We start from the raw sequence: 15,370 nt of genomic DNA, 5'->3' as shown, positions 1-15,370 counted from the left end.
ATCCCCCATTGTAATATCCTGCAAAATTTTTGCTATCCCAAAAATCCTTGTTCTCTGCTTATTCATACTTCCATCCCCCAAAACCCCTGGCAAGCAGTTATCTTTTTGCTGTCTCCATAGTTTTGCTTTTTCCAAAATGTCATGTAGTTGCAATCAGACAGTAGGTATCCTTTTCAGATTGGTTTTTTCACTTTGTAATATACATTTAAGGGTCTTCCATGTCTCTTTGTGGCTTGATAGCTCATTTCTTTTTAGCGCTGAGTACTATTCCTTTGTATGGATATATCTCAGTTTGTTTATCCATCACCTACCGAAGGAAATCTTGATTGCTTCCAAGTTTTGGCAATGAGGAATAAAGCTGCTATAAACATCCTGATCTAGGTTTTTCTGTGGGCTAAGTTTTCAACACCTTGGGTGAATATCATACTACCCAGCAACCTCAGTCCTTGATAAGAGTATGTTTGGTTTTATAAGAAAGCGCCAAACTGTCTTCCTAAGTGGCTATACAATTCTGTATTCCCACCCGCAACTAATGAGCGTTTCCTGTTGCTCCACATCTTCACTAGCACTTGGTGTCAGTTTCCTGGATTTTGGTCATTCTCTTAGGTGCATAGCGATATCTCCTTTTTGTTTTCATTTGCATTTCCCTAGTGACATATGATATGGAACATCTTTTCATATGCTTATTTGCCATCTATATATCTTCTCTGATGAAGTGTCTGTTCAGATCGTTGGCTCATTTTTTAATCGGGTTGTTCATTTTCTTATTGTTGAGGTTTTTTAAATTTGTATTTTATTTTTTCTTATTTAAAAAAAATTACAGTACTTTTGCTGTTTTACGTTTTTTGTTTTGTTTTGTTTTTTTAACAGATGGGGTCTCACTAGGTTGCCCATGCAGGAGTACAGTGGCTATTCACAGGTGCCATTATAACACAGTACAGCCTCAAACTCCTAGCCTCAAGCTGTCCTCTTGCCTCAGCCTCTGGAGTAGCTAGGACTCCTGGAGCATGCCACTGTACCTGGTTATTGTTGAGTTTTGAGAGTTATTTGTATATTTTGGATAACAGTCCTTTATCAGATACATCTTTTGCAAATATTTTCTCCCAATTTGTGTCTTGTCTACTCATTCTCTTGGCAGTGTACAATGTCTTTTTTTTTTTGACTGAGTTTCCCTCTTTGACCCAGGCTGGAGTATAGTGGCATGATCTCAGCTTACTGCAACCTCTGCCTCCTGGGTTCAAGTGATTCTTCTGCCTCAGCCTCCGAAGTAGCTGGAATTATAGGCGCTCACCAACATGCCCAGCTAATTTTTGTATTTTTAGTAGAGATGGGTTTTCGCCATGTTGGCCAGGCTGGTCTCAAACTCGTGACCTCAGGCGATCCTCCTGCCTCGGCCTCCCAAAGTGCTAGGGTTACAGGCATGAGCCACCGTACCTGTCCTACAGTGTACAATGTCTTTTGCAGAGCAGAAGTTTTTAATTTTAATGAAGTCTGTCTTATCAATTATTCCTTTCATGGATCATGCCTTTGGTGTTGTAATTAAAAATTCATCTCCATACCCAAGGTCATCTAGATTTTCTTTTATAATGTCTCCTAGGAGTTTTATTGTTTTGTGTTGTACGCTTAGATCTGTGATCCATTCTGAGTTATAGTGTAAGGTCTGTTTCTAAATTTATTATTTGGCATGTGGATGTCCAGTTGTTCCAACACCATTTGTTGAAAAGACTAGCTTTTCTCCATTGCATTGCTTTTGTTCCTTTGACAAAGATCAGCTAACTATATTTATGTGGGTCTATTTCTGGACTCTTTAGTCTGTTCCATTGATTTATTTGTTATTTCACCAATACCACACTCTCTTGATTACTGTAGCTTTATTGTAAGTCTTAAGTCAAGTATTGTCAGTTCTCTTTTTTCTCCTTCAGTATTATATTCACTTTTCTTGGTCTTTTGCCTCTCCATATAAACTTTACAATCAGTTTGTCAATATCCTCAAAATAACTTGATGGGAGTTTGATTAAGATTGTACTGAATCTATAGATCAAGTTGGGAAGAACTGACATCTTAACAATATTGAGTCTTCCTACCTATAAACATGGAATGTTTCCATTTATTTAGTTCTTCTTTGATTTATTTCATCAGAGTTTTGTAGTTTTCCTAATACAGATCTTGTGTGCATTTTGCTAGATTTATACCTAAGTATTTCATTTCTTTTCTGCTAATGTAAATTGTATCGTGTTTTAAATTTCAAATTGCACTTCTTCATTGCTGGTATGTAGGAAAGCAACTGGCTTCTGTATATTAACTTGTATTCTTCAACCTTTGTATAATCTTGATTTCCTATATAGACAGTTATGTCATTTGTGAACAAAGATGGTTTTATTTCTTCGTTCTCAATCTGTATACCTTTTACTTCCTTTTCTTGACATTGCATTAGCTAAGACTTCCAGTATAATATTGAAAAAGAGGGATGAGAGGGGACATCTTTGCCTTATTCCTAATATTAGTGGGGAAGCTGCTAGTTTCTCACCATGAAATATGATGTTAGCTTTAGGGCTGTTTTTAGATATTCTTTATTAAGTTGAGGAAGTTACCCTCTATTCCTAGTTTACTGAAAGGTTTTATCATGAATGGGTGCTGGATTTTGTAAAATGCTTTTTTTTGCATCTATGATCTTGTGACTTTTCTTCAGTCTTTTGTTGTGATACATTATGTTATTTGATTTCAAACGAGCTTCGCATACCTAGGATAAATCCCACTTGATTATGATTTACAACTCTTTACACATTGTTGGATTTGCTGTAATATTTTGTTAAGGGTTTTTGTATCTATGTTCGTAAGAGATATTGGTTTATAGTTTTCTTATAATCACTTTGTCCAATTTTGGTAATAGGGTAATGCTGGTCTTTTAGAATGAATTAGGGAGTATTCCTCTGCTTCTATCTTCTGAAAGAGATTGTGAAGAATTTGTGTAATTTCTTCCTTAAATGTTTAGTAGAACTCACCAGTGAACTGATCTGAGCCTGGGACTTTATGTTTTGGAAGGTTGTTCATTATTAATTGAATTTCTTTAATTGATATGGGCCTATTCAGATTGTCTATTTCCTCTTGTGTGAGTTTTGACAGGTTGTGTCTTTTAAAGAATTGGCTCATTTCCTTGAGGTTATCGTTTGTTTTGTTTTTGGATTTTAGGATTTATAGCTGTGACATTCATGAAATTTTATAGAATCTCAGTGAAAATAATTCAACTTGTGGCTTTGAACAAGACAATTCAAAAAGCTTAGATAATCACCCAATAGAGGAGGCAGAAAAGTTTGCATGTTTATCTGAACTATTCCACTTAAGACACCAGATAACTAAAAGTTTAAGTTGCAGGGTTTCATATAAAGTGAGATTATGTAATTTATTTATGTATCCTAATCACTTCAACATAGATTGAATAGCTGATCTAAAGTGAAAATTTGGAGCCAATGCATACTAAAGATCTTTTTATATGGTCTAAATAAGACAACAGCTAGTAAAGTGAATGTATGCATGTGTGTATTTGTATATTCTTGCATTAGCTCTAGCAAGGAAATTAAGGACTTTAATGTTTTCATAGAAATAGTCATGGAAATTTTTCAATAAAAATCAGAAGGATAGTATTCTCCATGAACTTTATTTCATGGGTTTGGATTTTACTTTGTAGAGGTAAGAGTTATGGGGGATCACATTTAGAAGAACAAAAGCGTTTGGGGGGACACAGTGGTAGTGTTTATGTTCTCAGTTAACTTCAATTACAAATTTAAAATATTTTAGCTTGTTTTGAGGTTTTAAACTTTTTGTAAGCTCTTAAGAGTTATCATTAGAAAAACTTTATATTGTCTGTGATTATAGACATTCTTAACATAGGGGAGATAGTCAAGTCGTCTGGGGTTATTTTTATTTATTAATTGAATGATTTTTCCCACTAGAATTGTCATTTTTCATTGGTAAAAATATTTTTTATGATTTTAAATGTTTTTGAAAATCCAAGCATGTTATTTTAAGAGCAGCCTCAGCCTTTTTATTATTCTGTGCAAAAACATCTTTCTACATGAACTTCATCATTTGTGGCAGCTTGGAATAATGTCCTGCTATTGCTAGAAATGTAAAACCTCATTTAAGGGACATACCAAATAGGATTATAAATAAGTCACAACCACAACTAAACTTTTCTAGGTTCTATTGACAGCATATATTGAAATTCTTAGTTCTGATACAACATTTTGGTAGGTAAAAATTTTCCATTTTTAAGTGAGATGAAAGAAAAAGAAACCTACCACCAACCCAAAATATCTGGCAACTCTTAACATCCTAAAATATGTGAAGAGAAGGAGAAGTAGAATCAAGCCAATGTAGGCGAAATGTTTTGCTTTATATTTACTTGGAACTTTTCAGAAAGGTTTTTTTTTGTTTTGTTTTGTTTTGTTTTGTTTTGTTTAATGGAGTCTCAGTCTGTCGCCCAGGCTGGAGTGTGGTGGCGGAATTTCAGCTCACTGCAACCTCTGCCTCCCAGGTTCAAGCAGTTCTCCTGCCTCAGCCTCCCAAGTAGCTAGGACTACAGGCGCACACCGCCAGGCCCAGATAGTCTTTTGTATTTTAGTAGAGTCGGAGTTTCACCATGTTCTCCAGGCTGGTCGTGAACTCCTGAGCTCAGGCAATTCGCCAGCCTTGGCTTCCCAAAGTGCTGGGATTACAGGCGTGAGCCACTGTGCCCGGCCTTCAGAAAGCTTCTTTATAAGCTTATTTGACATTGAACATTGTATTACCAGGTGTAGTGACACTTGAAAGGCTGATTACAAATTCATTTAACTTTTATCTAATGGGAAAACCTCTCCCACTTAATGTCAATGCCTTTTACATTTAAATTATCACTTATTCTGTATTTACTAATGTACCTAAATATGAAATTTCTTTTTTGGAAACACATTTAATTTTAACTTTAATTTTAAATTTCATTTAAATTTAAAAATTAAATGAGTTGTATTCCCATGGATCAAGTGCATCCAGAATTTCCTTATTCAGTCTTGAATAACCATCAATAACTGCACTAAGGAATTAAGAAAATACTCTTCAGGTGCTAATCTCTAAAATAATCTGTCTTAAAACAGTGTCGATATTAGTTTGTAACTTATTGTTTTATTTTTATTCATTTAGTTCATTTGGTATTGATCTTAGAAAAATGATACTGTTGGTTGTGTCCCCACCCAAATCTCATCTTGAATTGTAGTTTCCATAATCCCCATGTGTCCTGGGAGGGACCAGGTGAAGATAATTGAATCCTGGGGCTGGTTTCCCCCATCCTGTCCTCATGATAGTGAGTTAGTTCTCACGAGATCTGATGCCTTTATATGGGGCTTCGCCCCTTCACTGGGCACTCATCATCTTCCCTGCCGCTCTGTAAAGAAGTGCCTTCAGTCATGATTGTAAGTTTCCTGAGGCCTCCCTAACCATGTGGAACCGTGAGTCAATTAAACCTCTTTTCTTTATAAATTACCCACTCTTGGGTATTTCTTCATAGCAGCATGAGAGTGGATAATTACAGATGCCAATACAAGTTATTTGAAGTTAGCAAAAGCATAAGTTAATGGTTATGAATAGTAGAACAGTTGAGTCATGAGAATTACTTCCAATCTGAACACTTGAAAGCTTTTAACTTGGCAATCATTTTAATGTGCTAATTCTGTTTCATTTATCCTTTTCCCTTAGTATCTACTCCTTCCTCCCAAAAGTAGACATATTCCCTTTGTATCATTATGCATTCCCTCCATAATTTCACAGTTCTATTTTCTATAAATCAGAAATAATTTATAAAGCATTTGTTATGGAGTATACCAAGTATATGCAACCAGGTAAAACACAAAATTACTAATTTCTTAAACATTCATAGCTGGGCCAGAGCTAAGGTAAGGCAGAGGAGGCGGCTAGGGTGATGAATTTAAAGAGGTGCTCCCTTTTAAGGCTGACCCTGTACTTACGGGACCCTGAGAGTGAGCGGCCTCATGAAATTTTGCTCTAGAAAACCTCTCTTTACTCACCCTACTCCCAGCCCTCAGTCATAGCATCTAGTTATGTTCTTTTGCTGTTTGCATGAATAAAAACGGCTTTCTAAATAAAATATTATACCTTTGTTTTTAGTACACATTGAAACATAAACATTTAAATCTGAATTTAAAAGAGTACTTTTTAAAGAACTTCCGAATTCATCAATATCAAGATAATTAGTATCAGTTTTTCTGAAGCATCAAACCTAGATTCCTTTGAGACCCTTCCCCTAGTATACTGTAAACACTTAAGGTCAGAGCCTGTATCTTATTCATGATTCAGTACCTTTTTCAGTGTCTGCCCAGAGACAGTTCACGTAAGTGATAAATACTTGAATGAATCTTGAATAAACAGTGACAAAAATCCATGTACATTCTTTTTTATTTTCTTTTTGAGACGGTGTCTCGCTCTGTCACCCAGGCTGGAGTGCAGTGGCGTGATCTCGGCTCACTGCAAGCTCCGTCCCCCGGGTTCACGCCATTCTCCTGCATCAGCCTCCCGAGTAGCTGGGACTACAGGCGCCCGCCACCATGCCCGGCTAATTTTTTTGCATTTTTAGTAGAGATGGGGTTTCACCATGTTAGCCAGGATGTTCTCGATCTCCTGACCTCGTGATCTGCCCGCCTCGGCCTCCCAAAAATCCACGTACATTCTAAGAATTGACTTCCAAAATTATTTTACGTGTATTCCTGGGATGAAAATAGTTTTATTCCACAAGGAACACTGGAAATAAAAATATACTGAAACTAAACACTCAGCTAATTGTTTTCGTACATTAAAGCATCTGTTACTTAAGCCCAAGTCAGTGTAGGAACAATTTAGAGAATAAACTTTTTTTGGTGATGATCTATCACTTCACTGTCACTAAAATCAGTCATTGAGCATCTGAATCTTTGTCCCAGGAATGTATATTCTATCAAGTAACATTATTTATTAACTGCTATGTGCCCCACACCATTCTTGGTGTTTTGGGGAATTCAAGATAAGAATAATTCAATCTAGCAAGCATTTATTTTATTTTACTTTTTTAAAATTTTACTGTAAGTTCTGGGATACATGTGCTGATTGTGCAGGTTGGTTACATAGGTATACATGTGCCATGGTGGTTTGCTACACCTATCAACGTGTCATCTCTAGCAAGCATTTATTGAGTGGTTTTTTTGTAAAGGGTGAAGAGGATACAAGCACAGTGCTTTGGTAGCGGATTCACACATAAACAGTTGCAAACATCAGAGAATTAATACTAGGAGAGAAGGCATGTCCTTCGGCACCATATAAGTCAAGCTGTGATAAGGGGTAGAGTATTAGACAAAGTGCTATGAAGGGATTTAAAAAGGAGAAATTCTGAAAATGAAGGGTCTATACAGAAGATGGCTCTTGACATGGACTTAAAAGTTTAGCAGATTTTTCATAGACTGGATAGCAATCCAAGGGACAGCAGAGGCCTGGAGGTGCAACAGCAGAGGGGTGGAAGAGGAGCTTTACGTAACTGATGTGTTGGCATCTGACGCTCAGGCTAGAAAGGGTAGATGGGGAAGTTGACAAAGAGCTTTGAAATCCATAGGAAGGTGCTTGGGGGTTATTCTGAAGAAAATTGGGAGTTCTTAAAGATTTGGGGGCAGTCAATATATTATGTGTTGGAAATGAAGTATAAAAGAAAAATAGATGGTAGAGGGATAAAGATATATAGCTATAAAATTGATAGACACACACAAATATATACCTTAATAATATATACAGTATAGTATTGTAGCTTGACTGGAGAACTGGCCTATGCCTTAGACCTTGAGAGACACATCTCAATTGTGGGGTCTCTGTGAAGTGTTGAAGCTTAAGACAAGGTCCTTGCCTTTAAGGAATTTAGAGTTTACTTAGCCTGGACAAAACCCAATATATGTAAAATACTTAAGAAATTAATCTGTGGTTTCATATCTTGAGAATCGTGAGATTTAGGGTAGATTGAAATTGTATGCTCTAGCTGATGAAATAGAACACACAGGAAACTAATTTAGAAACACAAAATAAAAGTGTGTAAAGTCATAAGTGTGTGTAAAGTCATAAGTGTGTGTAAAGTCATAAGTGATCAATTGGACTGATCTTTAAACAACTTATTTGATTTAAATCAAACTTGGTTTTGCATAAGTTCTACTTCTGTGTTTTAGACTGAATTTGGGTGGGGGGTGGTTAAATCCTGGTAGAACTATAGTAGGTTATGTAGAGATTTAAAAACACCGCTTTGTCCCAAATATGGTAGGCTTTTTTTTTTTTTTCCAAAGAAAAAGGAAGTTTAGCAAAGTCAAATTTCATTATCTATATAAGCCCTTCTGTTATTTCAATATGGACAGCAAGTGCTTAAGATCATAAAACAGCATCAAAGCAGGGCTTAAATACACCATTAGATAATGTTACTAAACTGTTTTTTAAATTTGTTTGAAAGGACTATTATAAATTTCCTGCTGAAGCCCTGAGCTCTGATTACATAACACATGGGATAAACAGATAAAATTGTAAAATAAACTAAAAGCAACAGTATCTGCAAGTAGGCAAGAAAGCCCAAATATCCTTGTTTGCTAAGTCAGCCAGGTTTTTTTTATTAGTGTCTTTTATCTATGGAGAGTGCTGAACTCTATTATTTATTTATTTATTTATTTATTTATTTATTTATTTATTTTTGAGACGGATTCTTGCTCTGTCTCCCAGGATGGAGTGCAGTGGTGTGATCTCGGCTCACTGCAACCTCCATCTCCTGGGTTCAAGCGATTCTCATGCCTCAGCCTCCTGAGTAGCTGGGACTACTGGTGCACGTCACCATGCCCGGCTAACTTTTGTATTTTAGTAGAAATGGGGTTTCACCATGTTGGCCAGGCTGGTCTTGAACTCCCGAAGGTGACCTGCCCACCTCAGCCTCTCAAAATGCTGGGATTACAGGCGTGTGCCCGGCTCCCAAACTCTATTTAAAAAATTTGTTTTAAACAGTTTTATTGAGAAATGATTCACATACCATATGATTCACACATTTAAAGTGTACGACTCATTGGTTGTTATTATATTTACAGAGTTGTGCAACCATCACCACGGTCAGTTTTAGAACACTTTTATCATCCACAAAGAATCCCTAGACTGGGTGTGGTGGCTCACACCTGTAATCCCGGCGCTTGGGGAGGCTGAGGCGGGTGGATCACAAGGTCAGGAGATCAAGAGCATCCTGGCCAACATGGTGAAACCCCATCTCTACTAAAAATACAAAAATTAGCTGGGTGTGGTGTCACGCCCCTGTAGTCCCAGCTACTCGGGAGGCTGAGTCAGGAGGATCGCTTGAACCCAGGAGGTAGAGGTTGCAGTGAGCCAAGATTGTGCCATTGCACTCCAGCCTGGGTGACAGAGCAAGACTCCATCTCAAAAAAAAAAAAAAAAAAAAAAGAATCCCTGGACCCATTAGCAATCATGCCTCAGTGCCCTACTACCTGTCTTCTCTGGTCCTAGGCAACAACTAATTTTCTGTCTGTATAGATTTAACTGTTCCAGACATTTCTTTATAAACAGAGTAATATAACACATGGCTTTTTTCACTTAGCATAATTTTCAAAGTTCGTCCATGTTGTAGCATGTATCAGTATTTCATTCTTTTTCATGGCCAAATAATATTCCATTGCTTGAAAATACCACATTTTGTTTACTCATTCATCTGTTAGTGGATATGTGGGTTGGTTCCACTTTTTGGCTATTATGAATAATGCTGCTATGAACATTGGTGTATAAGGTTTTATGTGGATATATATTTCATTTCTCTTGGATATATACCTAGGAGTAGGATTGCTGGGTCATATGGTCACTGTAAACTTTTTGTGGGACTGCCAGATTGTTTTTCAAAGTGCTGCATCACTTTACATTCCCACCAGCAATGTATGAGAGTTCCATTTTCTCCACATCCTCACCAACACTTGTTATTGTTTTGCTTGTAGCCATCTGGGTGAGTGTGAAGTGGTATCTCATCGTAGTTTTAATTTGCATTTTCCTAATGACTAGTGATGTTGAGCATCTCTTCACTAACTGTTTTGAAAGGGAACAATGTACAGAAAGCTCAATTAAATGGGTGTTCTAAAATGTATTATTTAAACTCAAGCAAAATAGTTTTATAGACTTTGGCCTTGAATTGCTAGATGATTATGACGTTTAATCATAAGATTACAATTTTGGTCCAATGAGAATTATTTGAATTAATTATAGGGTAAAGTTAAAATGCACAGCAGCATTCCAGGTGTCATGAAGTGGTTACATGCAGTGCAGGTAGGACAGTTACTGCTCCAGATTGCAGAATGGAATGAAAATGAATTCATAATTATAAGTTGCAATGGAAAACTTGAAATAGGAGAGTTTTAAATATTAAGGTAGATAACATCAGCTGACCTTGAATAAGCAATGTCATTTTTAAAAAGTGTTGATGTGAATATATGAAATGTAAATCTTTAGTTTTCAAACTTTAAAATTGCAGCAGGCTCTTATAGATCTTCTCTGAAAGTTGGATAATGAAATTGATAAACTATTTGAGTTACTTTTAGCTCCAGAGTCTATAATTATATAATTCCTGGTTAAGATCAAGTTTTTTAAAACATACATAGTAAAAGCATAGAGTTTTAAACAACCCAGCTATTCACATGTCATGAGAATAGACAAGCAGCCAAGAAACTTATCTTTTAGTTTCCAAGGTCTTGACTTTTATTTAAGAACTCTATTCTTATTCCAGGTTGTATCCTAGTACTTTATTCATATTTATTAGAGTTTTTAACAAGTTTTTGACAAAGAGCAGGTAAGATAAGTCAGGAGTCATTAGAAGTTCAGCACAAAGCGTTTTTGGTCAGCATTTGAAATCCCTGGACGAGAGGAAACAGATGGGTTTGGTTACATTATCATTGCTGTGCCAAATAAACAGTTGGGGAAAACATTAAATATCCTTTTGCTACATATCTGCTTCCAGGCTAGGAATGGTGTTTGATGTTAACAGTGGTAGCCTTTTCATCTAATTTAGTGATAGAAGCTTGAAAATGTTTTTAAATATATAACATAAAAAACAAAGTTTATATGAATCCTCATCAGGTGACCTAGTTTATTAATTCAGGAAACATTTGTTGAATGGTAATTATGTGTAAGATACTATGATGGACAGAGGACTGGAACTTAGATTCATTCCTTTGGGAAATCTTCAGGGACAAGGTAGCATTTGAGGCGCAATTTCATTTTATTTTATTATTTATTTATTTATTTTTTTGAGATGGAGTCTGACTCTGTGGCCCAGGCTGGAGTGCAGTGGCACCATTTTGGCTTACTGCAACCTCCATCTCCCGGGGGGTTCAAGCAATTCTCCTGCCTCAGCCTCCCGAGTGGCTGGGACTGCAGATGCACCACCGTGCCTAGCTAATTTTGTATTTTTAGTAGAGATGGGATTTCACCATGTTGGCCAGGCTGATCTCGAACTCCTGACCTCAAGAAATCCGCCTGCCTCAGCCTCCCAAAGGGCGGGTATTACAGGCGTGAGCCACAGTGCTCGGCCCTGAGGTAGAATTTTAAACAGGAGCACAATTGGGATACTCATATATGAGATAAAAGCTAAGAATGGCAATTATATCTTTAAAAAAAATCAAAGATGGTTGTGAGTAAAACCTTCATCTCAGGGAAGAGTTGGACAGAATCCATACATGCAAGAAATATTTAAGTGTTCACTGAAATAGTTCAGGCAATAAGGTGAGCAGTTGAAAAACAAACAAAAAGGCCGGGGGTGGTGGCTCACACCTGTAATTCCAGCACTTTGGGAGGCTGGGGCGGGTGAATCACGAGGTCAGGAGTTCAAGACCAGCCTGGTCAACATGGTGAAACCCTGTCTCTACTAAAAATACAAAAATTAGCTGGGCGCGGTGGTGCATGCCTGTAATCCCAGCTGCTCAGGAGGCTGAGGTGGGAGAATCACTCGAACCCAGAAGAGGGAGGTTGCAGCGAGCCAAGATTGTACCACTTCATCTCAAAAAGAAAAACAACCAAAAAGTCAGAGATGCTGGCTTTTAAAGGGCTAGTGGACTATCCAAAGAAGTGAGCAGATCATAATTCGTTGCTGGGGAAGGAGAATGGTGTGGGTAGAGTTGAAGTCAAAGCTGGAAGTTGAATATTAAGGAGAAAGACAGCCCCATTAAAACCAAGCCACCTCATCATCTCCTTCTGTCATTCAGTCATATTCAAAGAAACAACCACTTCACAAAGACATATGGAAAGCCATTTAAATCTTTTCTGTAGCCTCACAAAAATGTCAAAAGGGAGTCTCACAAGGTATGTTACAAGGTTAACAGTCATTGTTAAATGGGAGAATTCTTAAGCTAAAATATTAATATAACTTCAGTTAAATTGGTACATAGATAATGCTTATTTTCTTCCTCTTTATGCCAAGATTCATTAACATGGCAGGGAAGATACTAAAAAGGAATATGTTCACAAGGATAAGACGGTAGAGGAGACATCAATCGATGAGAGATTTCAACTAGATTTCAGAAGACAGGAAAAAACTACAGAATAAGTGACTGATAGGTGGCATAATGGACAGTCTGGAGTGAGTTGAAGCTGATATGCACACAAATTCAATTCATTCCCGATTCCCCACCATATCACCTATCAAGTCACTTATCCTGTAGTTTTGTCTGTGTGTGAGAAACAAAGGGTATTATTAACTTGAGGCAAGCTAAGAGTTGTATAGAAAAAGAAATGTAATCTCAGCATACTATTTTTTTCCACAATGAACAATATTTATATACTAATGATGAAGTTGTGAAAAGAAAATATCTTGGGCCCCCAAAATCACTAAGCTAAAGGAAAAACTCAAACTGGGAGCTGCTTAGGGCACACCTGCCTCCCATTCTATTCAGTCATCCCTCTGCTCACTGGGGTAGATGCATATCTGATTGCCTCCTTTGGAAAGGCTCATCAGAAACTCAAAAGAATACAACCATTTGTCTCTCCCCTATCTGTGACCTGGAAGCCCATTCCCCGATTTGAGTCTTCCTGCCTTTGCTTCAAGTGGTCCCACCTTTCCAGACTGAACCAATGTACTTCTTGTGTATATTGATTAATGTCTCCTGTCTCCCTAAAATGTGTAAAACCAAGCTGTGCCCTGACCACCTTGGGGACACGTTGTCTGGACTTCCTGAAGCTGTGTCATGGGCCCGTGTCCTCAATCGTGGCAAAAAAAAAAAAAAAAAAAAAAAAAAAACCCTTTCTGAATTAACTGAGACCCGTCTCAGATGTTCTGGATCCACCATGTAAATAGTGATTAATAATTTAGTCAAAATTAAGGCTGTAATGCTATGAAGAAATGGGAAAGAGGTAGATATGAGAGAGAATGGTCGAATCAGTTCCCCGCTGAAAACTGTCCCATGGAAATTCCTTAGCCTGGTTTTAAAATCTCCACATTGTTCAGTCCTATCTGCTCCCTGATCTAAGATTCTCCCACTCTCTGCTTCTTTAACCTCTGTTCAGTGACCTGGCCTTCTCTTTCTCTCTCTCTCTTTTTTTTTCCCTTAAATAACAAGAATGCTTGGCACAGAATCAAGAACACAATAAAGTGGCTGCCGTTACTGCTATTAACAGAGACACCAGCAAACCCTTCCCCAGTCCTGCCCTTCGTGATCCTGACACAGTGTGCAGCATGGACCAGCACACACCAGACCTGATCGATCCTCTCACAGTCTCTTAAAACTCACTAATGAAGGCTGTTCCTGGTGAAGGCACTCTCTACCTTCCCACTATCCCTTCAGACCCCTAGTGGCCAGCCCAGCCCAGCGCCACGGTCAGGAAGCCCACTCACAAGGCCCGCCCTCTCTCCCAGATACCAGTGAAGGAAAACAGATGCCAAGTCCACAAAACAGGAGTGTTAGACTATTAAACATTGGAACATTCACAGGGCAGAACACTGAGCATCGACATAGCCGCTGCCACCTAATGACACAAATGTGACACAGCAGCCACGTCTGCAACGCCTCTAGAGGCAGTTCTTTCTCTTTAACAAGTCGGGTTCTTTCCTTCCTCGGAGCCTTTGCCTTCAATCTTTCCTCTGTATAAAATGTTCTTTTGGCAGAAAATCAGTTGGTTCCCCATCGTGTTCTCCTCCTCTTCCACAGTAACAGAATTTTCGCTTAGCATGTAGCTGCCCAGAATAGAAATTACATTTCAAGTTTCTCTTGTAGCTAGGTGTGCTTATGTGACTAAGGTCTGGCCAAAAAGATGTGAGCAGAAGAGATGGGAAATTACTGAGTTGTGTCCTTATAGAGAACTGCCTTCTCCACCTTGCTGTTCTCCACCTTGCTGTTTGGAACATGGAGGTGGTGGAGCCACAGGGCACCTTCCAGATGAAGGACCGAAGGAGCCTGGGTCCCTGGATGGCCTATTCTCAGGCTACTCCATGAGACAAATAATAAACGTACTTGCTTATGCCATTGTTAGAGGGTCTCTGTTACATGTGCTGATGCCTGTCACGGCACTTCCCATGGAGCTTCACATGGCAGACCCTGCTTATCATTTAGGGGCTTGGCTCTGACGTCACCTTAGAGAAATATTTCTGACCGCCCTACTGAAAGTCAGGCAGTTAAATCTCTATCACTCTCTTTTATTTTCTTGATAGCACATAGCAGTATATGGAATTGTTTTATTTTGTTATTTGCTTTTTACTTGTCTTTCTCCTGGAATTTAAGTTTCATGAATGCAGTGACCTTGTTGTTTTGCTCATTGCTGGAGTCCTAATGCCTGGAACAGTGCCTGGCACATAGTGGGTGCGCAATATATATTCGCTGCATGATTGACTACATCAAACAGGGAATTCAGTAGATGGGAGGTCAGTAGATAAATAAATCAGTAAAAAGTGACGTACTCATACTGTTCAGACATACCTCTGTATGTATACCTCCTTTACATTAGGAAAAGCAACAGCTAAAATAGTCTTAAGTGGTTGCTTCTGGGGATCAGGGCTGAAGTGAGAACAGGTGAGACAGAGTGCTATTTTTTAAAAATTTTTGATACTATTAGATTTTTAAACTTGTGCATATATTATTTTGGAAAAGATCAAATTTAAGAAATAATTAAGAGGCTGCACACAGTAGCTTCATGCCTGTAATGCCAGCACTTTGGGAGGCCAAGGCAGGCGCATCACTTGAGGTCAGGAGTTCCAGACCAGCCTGGCCAACATGGCAAAATCCCATCTTTACTAAAAATACAAAAATTAGCCAGGCACGGTGGTGTGTACCTTTAATCCCAGCTACTCGGGAGGCTGAGGCAG

At 38.1% G+C, this 15,370-nt stretch overlaps 1 non-coding gene across 1 annotated transcript; it reads right to left on the bottom strand.

Moving 5' to 3' along the window:
• Positions 1-13,968: 13,968 nt before the first annotated feature.
• LOC112632284 lies at positions 13,969-14,091 on the bottom strand. The gene has a single exon (XR_003121343.1). It is a non-coding gene; the product is annotated as a small nucleolar RNA SNORA17 (small nucleolar RNA).
• Positions 14,092-15,370: the final 1,279 nt, after the last annotated feature.

Source organism: Theropithecus gelada, chromosome 9, assembly GCF_003255815.1.
Source record: "Theropithecus gelada isolate Dixy chromosome 9, Tgel_1.0, whole genome shotgun sequence".
Lineage (NCBI taxonomy): Eukaryota > Metazoa > Chordata > Mammalia > Primates > Cercopithecidae > Theropithecus > Theropithecus gelada.
The sequence above is the reverse complement of the archived record's forward strand: the minus strand, read 5'-3'. Positions and strand labels throughout refer to the sequence as shown.